A 12,418-nucleotide genomic window follows, 5' to 3' on the forward strand; every position below is an offset into this window, starting at 1 on the left:
TCACAAATTGGGCAGCTGTCAGGATTGCAGAACAATAGGAGAAGCATCTGTTACGTGGGTTTTGTATCGGTGGAAATTGTGGATACTGCTGCTAATTGATCTAAAAACTCAAGCTATTTGATCTAAAAACTCAAGCTATTACGTGAATGAGTATTTTACTGTTTAAATGTTTCAACAACCCCGCATGCATAGGCTAAAATTTGACCTAAGATTGAGGCGTGGAAATTGACCATGATTGGGGGCTCAGGAAAGGTTTGTCAGGATCTATTATAATACCATGTTGAAATTGCAGGACCATGAAAGTTCAAGCTATTAGATGGAAACACAACTTAAAATTTTAAAATTCTAACAAGTTTAATGTATTACTTTAAGAAATGTTGATATTATCTTTGCCTTATTCATACTCTCAAAGTGCATCTTGGCACAAAGTGCCATAAACTTGACAATCCATGTTCTCTTCGAGATCAAATAGCTTGGAGAAGACCAATTAATTGTGAACTCTCGTAAACTTTTCTCAAGAAGCTTCCACGACATTAGGCAGAAATGCCAATCATTTTGCAGAGTAATGTTTTTATCTGGTCATATTCGATATCTAATCAGGAAATCTCTTCTTACACGACTAAGTCGTGAAATTGCAAAGGGTCCAAATACACTTTGCTGATTCAAGCAATACCTCTTAAAAAGAACCACCACTAGAGCAGTAGCTTCCAAATTGGTTCTGTTATGCTTTGACATTAAAAACGTCATAAAGTAATCTTATACGTCAAGTTTCCTGAGCTATGTAACGGCTGCATTATTAAGACTCATCTTTTATTGTCTTCCAGGAGAAGTTGACAAAAAGTTATCAGGATTTCAAGTTTGATGAGCCAAGATATCTCATATTATCGCTCTTTTATATTAAATGACCATTCATGGCCTTGGGAGGAAGATCTAGAGAAATACTTGAGAATCTTCAGCCTAAAGACCTTTCTCGGTTTGCACCTCCAATGCTCTCGAGAGCATTCTTAGAGTGTTACATAGCAGGTTCAGTCATTTTAGAAGTTATCCCTTTCTTTTTTAAGTTAACTCTCTCATATTTGAATCTTGATCTACTTTTATTTTGTCATCACTCACTAGGGAATATAAAGCGTGATAAAGCAGAGTCAATTGTTCATCATGTCGAAGATGTTTTCTTTAATGGTTCTCATTCAGCCTGTGCTCCAATCCCAGCTCATGACAAGCAAACTCGTCACACTCGATGAGGGTGTAAGTTATGTCTACTCAACTGAAGGCCTAAACCCAAATGATGAGAATTCTGCATTGCTTCACTATATTCAGGTACTTTTACTCAACAATATTTATGAAAAGAACAAATTTATGTCCGCATAACGTTGTCATGAAATCTTCTGGCCTGTCTTTTGCCTGAATAGACGTTCAAGATGACTCCCGAATCCAATGAACTTAATTGGCCTAGGCCACCTTTGATCTGCTAGTATGTTTCTCTGGGTATGTGAGGCTGTGTCTTGCTTGTAATTTCGGCCAAAAATCCATCTGGTGACACATTGCGCATGGTTTACCCCTTGGGATGGTTGAATTCTGACACATCAATTCACTTTCAGAAAGTATATGTTTGTACATTAGCAAAGACAAAAAGTTCATCAGATTACAAGCATTAAAAATCACGGAGTAACTCATTTTGGTAGGTCTACTCAGTCTTTTTCTATATGTATTTGATTACAATCCCCATGGATAATTGCAGATCCATCAAGATGACATTACTTTGAACGTACAACTTCAGCTTTTAGCTTTTATTGCAAGGCATGAAGCCTTCCACCAGGTCAGAACAGTTGAGCAACTTGGTTATGTCTATTTGCTGACACATCGGTAAAACCATTTTATTTCTCCTTTCTTCTCCCCAGATGTGTGTTCTACTAATTATTCTAAGGGTTTCGTGCAGATATGACCTTGGTGTGCATGGCCTGCAGTTCACTGTTCAGCCTGCTGTGAAGGTATACCACAAGGTTCTCTGTGTTTTGACTGCCTCATCACCTGTAACTCCTTCACTTTGTTAATCTTAACAATGTCCAAGGTACAATGACACATGGGTCCAGAGCTTTCTTGAGTCTTTCGAAAGTAAACTCCTTAAGATGAGTGAGGTTGATTTCGAGGTGAGTTGTTTCTCCCGTGTTCCATCATGAAAATCATGTCAGCTTGTCAAATAATCTTTAAACCATTACATCAAACCTGTGGAATTTCCGCCCTTTGACAGAGCCATTTAAATGCACTAATCGAATCAAAGATGGAGAAGGACAAGAATTTGTGGGAAGAATCTGAGCGTCACTGGGAAGAGATAATTGATAGAACTTTCTTATTTGATCGAATGGAAACTGAGGTACAAGATATTGCCCCCCCCTCTCTCTCTCTCTCTCTCCTTATTGCAGACATCAAATCCTAGTCTTCTCAGTAGTGATTGAGCAAATCGACGCTATTTTTCATCTGCTGATGGTTTCACCTACATTCATCTTCTGCTTGATCTCTTTTTATGGAACTAAAGTTACCTGTATACAATTGGCAGTATGCCCTTTCCCTCCTCTCAGCTGAAACTGCCTAAATTATCTTCATAAAGCTAGACATGCAAAGCAACTCACAAAAATTCACTTCGTTTGCATTGGACCAGGTCGCAGCATTAAGGAAGCTGGCGAAACAAGAATTGATAGATTTCTTCAACGAGCAAATAAGAATTGGAGCGCCCAAGAGAAAGGTGCTCAGTGTATGAGTTTATGGGAGCAAGCATTCGTCAAATTTTGAAGTGGATAACAATGAAGCAATTGGACCAAACACAGTACGAATAGATGACATTTTCAGCTTCAAGGCATCGCAACCTCTCTACGGTTCACATAGAAGAGGGTATGAACATATGGAAGTTCACAGCGGTTCTAAATAAGCTAGAATTGAGGATCTTCAATAATATACTCCTGAAACATTTCTCCAAAATCTATACTACCACGCCACACTTGCCCCGTGGCATTTGTACCTTACAGCGTTTTAGTGTTTGGTGTGTAAATGACTAAAGGTATTACTTGGGATTTTACAAGACAGCGGAATACAAGAATAGGTGTTCGCTCCAGCTCAATGTTCCTGACCAAGTGAGCAAAACTGCTAGTGCTGGAGTTAGGGTGTAATGCATATACGGATCTGTACCATTGAGAGTTTCATAGCAAAACAAGCTCATAAACTACGAGAATTTTCAAATTGAAGAATGTCCTAGTTGTCAATTCTCCATACAAGCAAACTTGCTCTACAGTGAAATGCTGGCTCTTCTCACAATTAAGTACCAGAGGCATCTGGAAATACCGAGAGCTTGGCCCCTCGGCTCCGTAAAACATTATCCGATTCATGTTGAGGACGTCCACCGAGAGGCTGCACAACCTCGAAGCATGGGAAGATGCTAGCAAAAGGCCATGAATTGATGGGAAATAGCCTAGATCGCAATGCAAAATGCGACGAATGATGCAGTTATGTTGTAAAAATAAGTCTGCGAAATGGGTAGAACAATGAAATCGGATCGAGTAAAAACAACTCGGACTTTGAGGCGTGATATCACTTTCTTTAAGGATTTATTTGCCCCACTACGTTGCTAATGGTCACCGGCAAATTTCCTCCAGGATACAACAAAGTCTCAAGTGAGAATACTAGATAGCAATTCTAATATTTCTCCGGGTCTCTCTAAGAAACAATCGAAAAATTGGCTGCAGTTTTCAGAAAGAAGACTCGAAAAAATGACCTTGGTTTCTTTCCGAAAATGACAAGTATTTATATGAAACGGTCTTGCAACTCTTCGTGAAAATTGCGAACAAACATGTCTTTAGAAAATTGTTCGGATAAACCAACGCGACTCTTCGGAAGAAGTCGAAAAAAAAAAACGAACAATTGCAATCCTTCGGATAAATTAAAAAAACCGAATAAGTAATTTTCCAAAGGTTGTCTTGAAAAGGCACAAATAAAATTCGGAATATAAATATATATATTTAAATAGAATTTCGAATTTTCATTTATATTTCATTTCCCAAATTCTCAAATTAAAAGGCAACCTTTGAACTAAAATATAAAATAAAATAAAATAAAAAAATAAAAAGCAAGTGATTAATGCTAATTAAACCGCGGGCGCGCAGGCGTGCCAAGTGCCAAGTGCCAAGTGCAAGTGCTAAGTGCTAATGCGCCAAAATCGCGCAATTATCCGCGCACCCGCACGCGGGTATGGTGGGTCTAGCCCCACCTAATCACTCCTTTAACTACAAAAGGAAATTCCTCATTAATAAACTAATCCTCCCGCTCCCACCTTTTCTATGTGGGACAAAGTAAAAAAGCACTTATTTTGTTTTAACAAACAAAATTCCAACAATGGTGCCACGCAGTATTGTTCCATTGTCCTCCATTGTCAATTTGTGGATGCTGTAGAGCAAATTCTTATTCTCAAATTAGACGATAGCGCTTGTTTTTTAGATCTTATATTCTGGGAACATTTAGGGCACAACACCATAGTGCTTGGGGACAACAATTATCGATTTGGACATTGTCAAATTGTTAATAAGAGATTAATTGAGATTGAATATCGATAAACTGGTTGAGAAAAATGAATTGGGAACAAAATTCATTCATTCAAAGAATGAATCACTGCTACATGAATTATCGATTTAAGCTATCTAGGGACCAAATTGAACCAATTGAATGAAGACACAATTTGTGTGAAAAAATATGTGAGAAGACAGGAAACAACTTGATTTTTTGGCTTGATGTCTAGGGACAAAATTGACAATGGAGACGCAATTTGTGTCTTAAAAAATATGCGAGAAGATAGGAAACGGCTCAATTTTTTGGCTGGATGTCTTCCCTATAAACGCTCAAACATATCCTAAATAGAGAAATCTAATCTCTTCCTCACACGATAGAATAAACAATGAGTTCAGTAGAGTCGATTTTGAGCCTGTGGTCTGGACGAGGGCCATTGCCTGTGCCGCTACTTGAGGAGTGGTGGTGGTCGTGGTCGTGGTGGTCGTGGTGGTCGTCGTCATGGTTGGAGGGAGGATGGTAATACAAACGTGCGGTTTGTGGGCAGTGAGAGCGAAACCTTGCAGCCATCCTCACCCTTAGATCCAGCAATTCCATGTACTTCCCCATGCAGTTACCATAAAGGAAGAGATGCAATTTGTAATCAGGGCTTTTAAGACATCAAACCTTTGAGAAATTGCAATATCAGCAAACATCTGGAGACTAGGAAATAATTGCACAACTTAAACAAGAGAGAAACGGACTACAAGAGTGATGAGCTGTTTAGTGATGCAAGAGCAGAGGATCTTAAGTTAAAAACACTAACCCTTTCCAATACATCAAAAGCTTTCTTCCTTAGCACATCATCCGATGTGTACATGATGACGTTGTCAATCCTGAGATTTTGCACTTTAATGATAAGAAGAATATACAAAATGAAATGGCATAAAATCAACATCTTTCACTATAATACCTGCAAGGCGGCAAAATGGCTAGGAACAAATGATGAGAAATCTAGGGTTTCACTCTCACTCTCCTGTGAGATATCTCCTTCTGTGGTGCAAAGCAAGAAGTCAATGACATGTTTCTTTAATCTCCAAGGTACAATAGCTGAACAGAACATGCCTTAGCGTGCCAATTGCTTGCCACCTTCTGGTTTGACTACCCCGAATTTCATTGTTTACAGTAGTTAAATCCTCCTCAGCATTATGAGCATCAATTGGTTTGACTACCAACAATTAATGGTGCTGGTGATCATGTCAATAGAAGACCCTGTTATCAAGCCAATGTAAGATAAATGGCAACATCTCAAGAAGTGTGAAAGTTCAATCACTAGATACATGACCTGATCCAATGTTATGAACGTCAAGATGGTGAATTAGTTCAACTTAATAAGTTATTGCCTTATGTCAATCCCCCTAGCCTTCGGTTGAACTTCTAAGGTTTGTCTGTTTCCTAAGGTAGTGAAGTATTCACAGGTTACAGTGTGTCACGTATTCCCTAGTCCACTAATCGGCGAGAAAATATTTCTCTTATTCCACCGTGTCATCATATCACCCACGGTCCATAACCCTCTGACACTCTCTCCTGTCGTCTCTCTCCCTCTGTTCTTCGTTTCTTTCATTTCTTCTTTTCTGCTCGCGGTTTCCTCATTTTTTTTCTCTCTCCTCCGCCTGCCTCATGTTCCTTCTTCTTCTTCCCTCCGTCCTGTCTCTCTCCTCGGTCTGAATCTGAACTTTGCGTGCCAAATCTCTGTCTCCCTCCCTCTTCCGGGCGAAGGCGAGGAGAAAGAAGAATGACCCATGACGAGTAAAATCAATCAAGGAACAATCTTTGAAGGAGAGAGAGGGAAGGAGATGGGAGTCGGGGTTGGTGAGGAAGATGGGAGTCTTGATTTGGAGGAGAGGAGGAGAAACATGTACGAGAGAATGGACTCCGGTTTCGCGGAGGAGGAAGATGATGACGGCGCCGACATCGGGTCCCGTCGTCAACTAGAACTGAGGTATAGGGCATCATATGATTGCTTAATTATTATTGTAATTACGTACAGGATACTCTTGATTTCTCTTATGAAATTTAACTTAATCTAAAATTTTAGCTTAATTTTAGTTCCACTATAGGACTAGTTTGGAGTTGCTGGTTGATGTAATATTAATTTTCATCTCTAGTTATAGATCCATGTTGATTTTCACTTGAAAATTTATTTGAGCTTTGCCTTCTGCTTAGCCGCTCAAGTTTAGTTCATCCAATATAATCGCATCAATAGACAAAAGGGGTCCGAATTCAATCCCCGGCCTACTGATTGATTGAAAGAGTCAACTGAAAACACAAATACCAACGACTCGTCTCCCATGCAAGCAATGCAAGAAAAATTCCTTTTGGTCGAATCTTTTTGAAAGCCTGGGCAATCTAAACAGTAGATAAGTCGTTGCTGCCATGTCATACGCGACTTTAGTGCCAATCTGCAAACATTTTGATGTTTGGGGGAACATAAGATGGACATCAATTTGCTGTAGGACAGCGCACGCGTCCTTTATTGTACCAAGTCACAAATTTAAAGCCTTGTTAATTTCGAACATACTGCATCGAACCCCCACATAATTTTCTCTTCGTGTAGACCAACTCCTTGTTAATTTCCAATATACTTCATCCCCAAGGAAGCTCGGGCTCTTTTTAGTGGATCATGATGAGCTTAAATTGTGGAGAGATCTCAGGAGTCCATCGAGCATCGGTGATGTAACTTCATGATACTATATGAGCCAAAGATATTATGGGTCTTGACTATAAACTATAAACGACACAAATTAAAAACATAACGAATGAATTTTTATGATTCTGGTGCTTCACTTTAAGAAAAGAAAGAAACAGGCTTAATTCTATTTTTTTTTCCATTATGCATTAATTAAGGTGAGACGATGTTATTACATGGACTCAAGAGGGGGAAAAATAATCATGTTAATATTCATGATAAAACGTGCTATATATCCATTAATTGAAATAGTTACTCAAAATTCTCTTAAACTTTGGCACGGTCTCTGCAACTATTCCTGAACTTTGAGAAGTTACCGCTTGTCCCCCAAACTTTTTTAAGGAAGTATTCATAGCATTTAATAAAGGATTGTTGTGTGTGACGGTGTCAAAGTTCAAAGGGGTCAAGCAATTATCTTTTGAGCATATGACTTTGACTATGAATTTAGCTTGATTTAGAAGTTCCCTTTGGTATTTGTCTGCTACAAAGGCATACTGATTTCATTCTTTTGTTGGATGGATTTAGCTAGTAGAGATGTAATGAACAATTTTAATACATCCATGATTGAGCACATTAGGTTTAGATGACGATCTCTATTTTTTAACGGTGGAGTTAAAGTTAAGAACAGCAGCCCACATCCACCTCCGAAAGTAAAGGTTTGAATCAGTCGATGAACAACGACGGTCACAACGGAATTCCCTCTTTTGTGCGGAAAAAAAGGAAAAAAAGAAAAAGAAAAAGAAAGCCATTGGCCAACCGCTTCAAGTTGTCAAAGTCTTGGCGGCCAGCGAAGTGGAACTTTCAAAGCCCCTTTTCTTTGGGGAAAGGAAAGAAAGATTTTCAGATCTTCCAGCCAAGTTTCGATGAGTAGCACGTAGGAATTGGATTTTTTTTCCTTTGGCGATAGAGACTTCTTTCGTTACTCATTAGGAAATCACGACAAGTAGAAGGTCAAAAGTGAAAATTAATAGGACTATCTAGGAGGCAAATACTATAATCCAACACCATAGGCAAAACATTTTTTCTCGAGAAAAGTTTAAAATTTGCATAGTTCCCATTAATGAGTCCATTCCAAATCTTAATACCCACAGATGGCTGGAAATTGTATGTTTAAAAGGCCACGATGAATATCGTATATAGCACATGAGATTTACCTTTTCATAGTGACTTGTGCTGAAACAAGCGGCATCGTAGCTTCATGATCCGATTCACGTGCATGCAGCATCCTCTTTCATCCCTCGCACCGGGTGTGTATATTGAAATAGAAGGGGAAAAAGAAGACCGCTTACGCGACGCGCTTCTTTCAGTTAATTTTTAACTATTCGGTAATTTGATATTCCGCCGAACGAGCCTCAAAATTAGCTACAAAATTATAAAATTATATTCTGCCCAAAAACTGTCAAATATGACATTCAATTTGTCGCCGTTGGTACGGCGACGGTCACTGTTAGCTTACGGCAACAAAATTTATTTTGTCACGTTTGATGATTTTCCGATCTTAGTTATTAATTTTATCAATTTTTTTGTTAATTGAAATTGCCTATAAATTCAATGACTAAGCACAACATATGAAGACACAAAAAGTTTATCACATTACACATACTGATTTAGTTTCCACATGACTATGGTCATGGCACATATTTTAAAAAACGATGACTTCGGTTCACAGTAACTTAATTTATGGGATATTTCGACATAAATATTGCGATAAAGAATTGGTACTAAAGTGTCATTTAGTTAAGTTTTTGGTACTTAACTTTTCAAGAAATTTGAGAAAACAATATCATAAGCCAAAAGCAAAACTTACAAAGCAATTATTCTAGTTTTGCCACAATTTTCTTAGCTTTGTTAGACTCATAAAAAGAATAATGAGAAAACTTTCTCTCTCCAAATAATTTCCTTCAAAAATCTTAAAACATCTATTCACTTTCCTCCAGGATGCCCCTGCACTTCAGAAAGTCACACCGCACCTACCAAACCTAATCTCTCTCTCTCTCTCTCTCTCTCTCTCTCTCATTTATACGGGCGAGCAACAACGTCTAGGGAGTGGCGACGGCAAATGTGAGGTTGTCCACCTTGGAAAGCTTCTCTTCACGTTTGCAATACACACACACAAATTACACAAGTACACATAACTCAGTCATTATGTATTTTCACGTGGTTTTATAATGTTTAACCAGTTTCTGCAATTATGTATCGTGTTTCATTAAATTTATGAGTGATCTCGGAGTTAGTCATACTACAAAAATTGCATCTGAATTTGTGTTTTTCAGTGAAATTCAATGTGTTTCCTACAAGCTCGTAAAATATAATTGGCTTAGATTTTCTACTTGCAAAAAGAATATAAGACATTCTAGTATTGTGAAACATATCACTTCATGATATTGATTACCATGACTTTGTTTTGGCCGTCGACTATATGCGATCATTGAATGTTAGAAAATGAAGTAATGACAAATCAAACCATGTTCTAGGCAAAAAAGAAAAAAGTAACCCATGCAATATAATGTTCGTTAGAAACATAATTCAAACTTGATCAAGATTTTGATGTAAATTATATTGTTTTAACTTGTTCGGAAACACAACTTACTCAAAATGTGAATTGGCTCCATAAGATCTTGCATCAAAGTGTACATCAATGAAGAATTCAATTGTAACTTTTGATTGCCTAATTTCTTCTCTTTAGTACAATTTGACTACTATGGAGTATGGCTCCTTTTGTTATTTGCTACATCAGTAAGGTAGGATGCAAGAAATTTTTGTGAATGGTTCAATTTTTGAAAGCACTGATGTGCTGTCGACATATGAAATGGTGAGTTTGTTAGAACTCATATCTATACAGAGTAAAGTCTGCGTAGATAAATAAAATGCTGAACGTTTCTAATGCTCCAAAAGCAACATGAAACTGGGTCCCTCAAGTGGAAGGTAATATTCCAGAATAAATCGACTTGGCTTTTGAGTGTGAGAGAGAAAGGTTTAATGGTGATTTCTGCTCGTACTTGCTGCGGGCTATCCTCGAAGAACAAGGAAAAACAATGAAGGCAATGAGATCGACCGGAGACGTCTCGGGGCATGCTTGTCGAATCAATCGCGGAGATTTTACGAATTTGATCTCATGATAAGTGCGAAAGTACGGTTGACCCAAATCAGGAAATATATGTCCAACTATCAAATACGTGACCGTTAAGTGCAAAAACAAATATTTCTCATGACATATATGGACTTAATCTCGTGTTTAACTTTGTTTGTGCGTTATTCAAGGAAGTTAGCAGAACAATATATTTCCACGTGTGAATAAAGCCCCTCTCTTCTTTTAGCTAAAAGGAAAATAAAATCTTAATGCACTCCCATGCTTACTCGTTACAAGTCTCGTCCAATGAACCCATCCAAGGACCAATTAAATAGTTCTCTGAGTCACTTGCCTCATGCATCCACTTAAACATGATCGAATTCTTTCTCAATGTTGCTTGAACTCGTCGAGACAATTGTGGCTCACTAAGGATTATTGCTCATAAGATGAGCTTCACTTAGGTTAACTGGCTCACTACCGGTGACTCAAGAACGAAGATCTTGAGGTGGCGAGAGGAAGAGAGAGGTCAAAAAGGAAACGGGGAGGTGGTTGCCTCGCACATGGGAGCCAAACAGCTGGGTTTGAGTGAAACAAATGTCATCGATCGAGTTAGGCAACACAAGAGACGGTAACAATTGGTCTTTATTTAGATCCCGGGGAGATTAAATTCCTCATCTTTTCCCGTCTTTCCATAGGTCAGCTGGAGATGGGTGCGTAATTAATGCCGTTCTTCCACGGGAGACAGACGATACGTCCCATCGTTTTGACCCCGTGGTGTCACGGGATAATGGGACTCCCTCTAACAGTGTTCCCCCGCCGATGTATTAGTGTATTGCGCACTCAATTAGAAGGATCAGGCTGTTGTCTTCCCTTAATAGAAGTGGCGCGCATCTTTAGTTGGGATTCTGCATCGCAAGACATGATCTTGCGTGAAAGTGAAGTAGACGATGGTAAATTAGAATTATAATAACTAGAAACTTTTCTACATAGCATGCGCAAAGCTTCAAAATCACCCCCGGACCAGACCGTAACTCCAAATTGACTTCCATAAAATTGTGCAGCTCAGCGAGGTCCTAAAACTTCTGTCACAACAAGATTTTGTACTTTATAAATAAATGCACAACATAAAAATCAAGTATGAAAATCCGAACAGATTTGAATTTATAGGTTAACTATGAAAATCCCTTCGATTAGGTAAATAATGGCTACGATTACTTACCAAACACTACGAAACGCTTTTTCTTGTGTTTCTCAATGTTCTCTCTCTCTCTCTCTCTCTCTCTCTATATCTATATATATATACTTATTCCTTTTGTTTTCTTGTTATTTCGCTACTCCACCTTCAGAAAAGATGAGTTCATTTTGTTTTTCTTCAAGTTGGCTTAGGCCTTATGAAAATGTAATTGGGCCCCTTATTATTTTTTATTATAAGGGCAACTTACACTTTATGCAGCAGATGACGATGCATCGATTACAGCAGAAGCTCAAGACTTGGCGTCACTACTCACTACACTAATAAGAAGCGGAGATGCTGGGTTCCCGAAGGAAGGACAAGCTCAGCTACCCAGAAAAGGAAAAGCATCATAGACCCGGAAGTTGACGCTGCTGCTACTCCTAGGCAAAGGATTTTATGTTATCTCTCATGACTTACTGAGATTTTTATGTTTTTTGGATGCATTCCTTGTTGGTTGGCTTGAAAACAGCTTCTGGTGTACTCTCCATTAATAGATATTTAGACAACTCTACCTGTGCAAAAGCCTATGGAGTTTTTAAAGGGTTCTGGCGATAGTTGACATGGCATTTCGTAGCCTATGTACAGTCGGAGGTTTTTTTCACTCCTTTGAGCTCCAGCTAGCTAATCTGATCCATCAACAAATTTTCATTTTGGTCCAAAGAACGTAGTACCCCATTGATGGTGGCACATTCAGACATGTTTCACAGGAAAGCCTGGCATGTTGATGCCAAGTTCCATGTCTCTTGTCTGCCTGGTTTGTCTTGTGATATGGCAATATGTTCACAATTCAGGAGCATTTGATAATGTATTGTCTGTGCTATCTTTATGATTTATTAAC

Source organism: Eucalyptus grandis, chromosome 8, assembly GCF_016545825.1.
Source record: "Eucalyptus grandis isolate ANBG69807.140 chromosome 8, ASM1654582v1, whole genome shotgun sequence".
In the NCBI taxonomy this organism is placed as follows: Eukaryota; Viridiplantae; Streptophyta; class Magnoliopsida; order Myrtales; family Myrtaceae; genus Eucalyptus; species Eucalyptus grandis.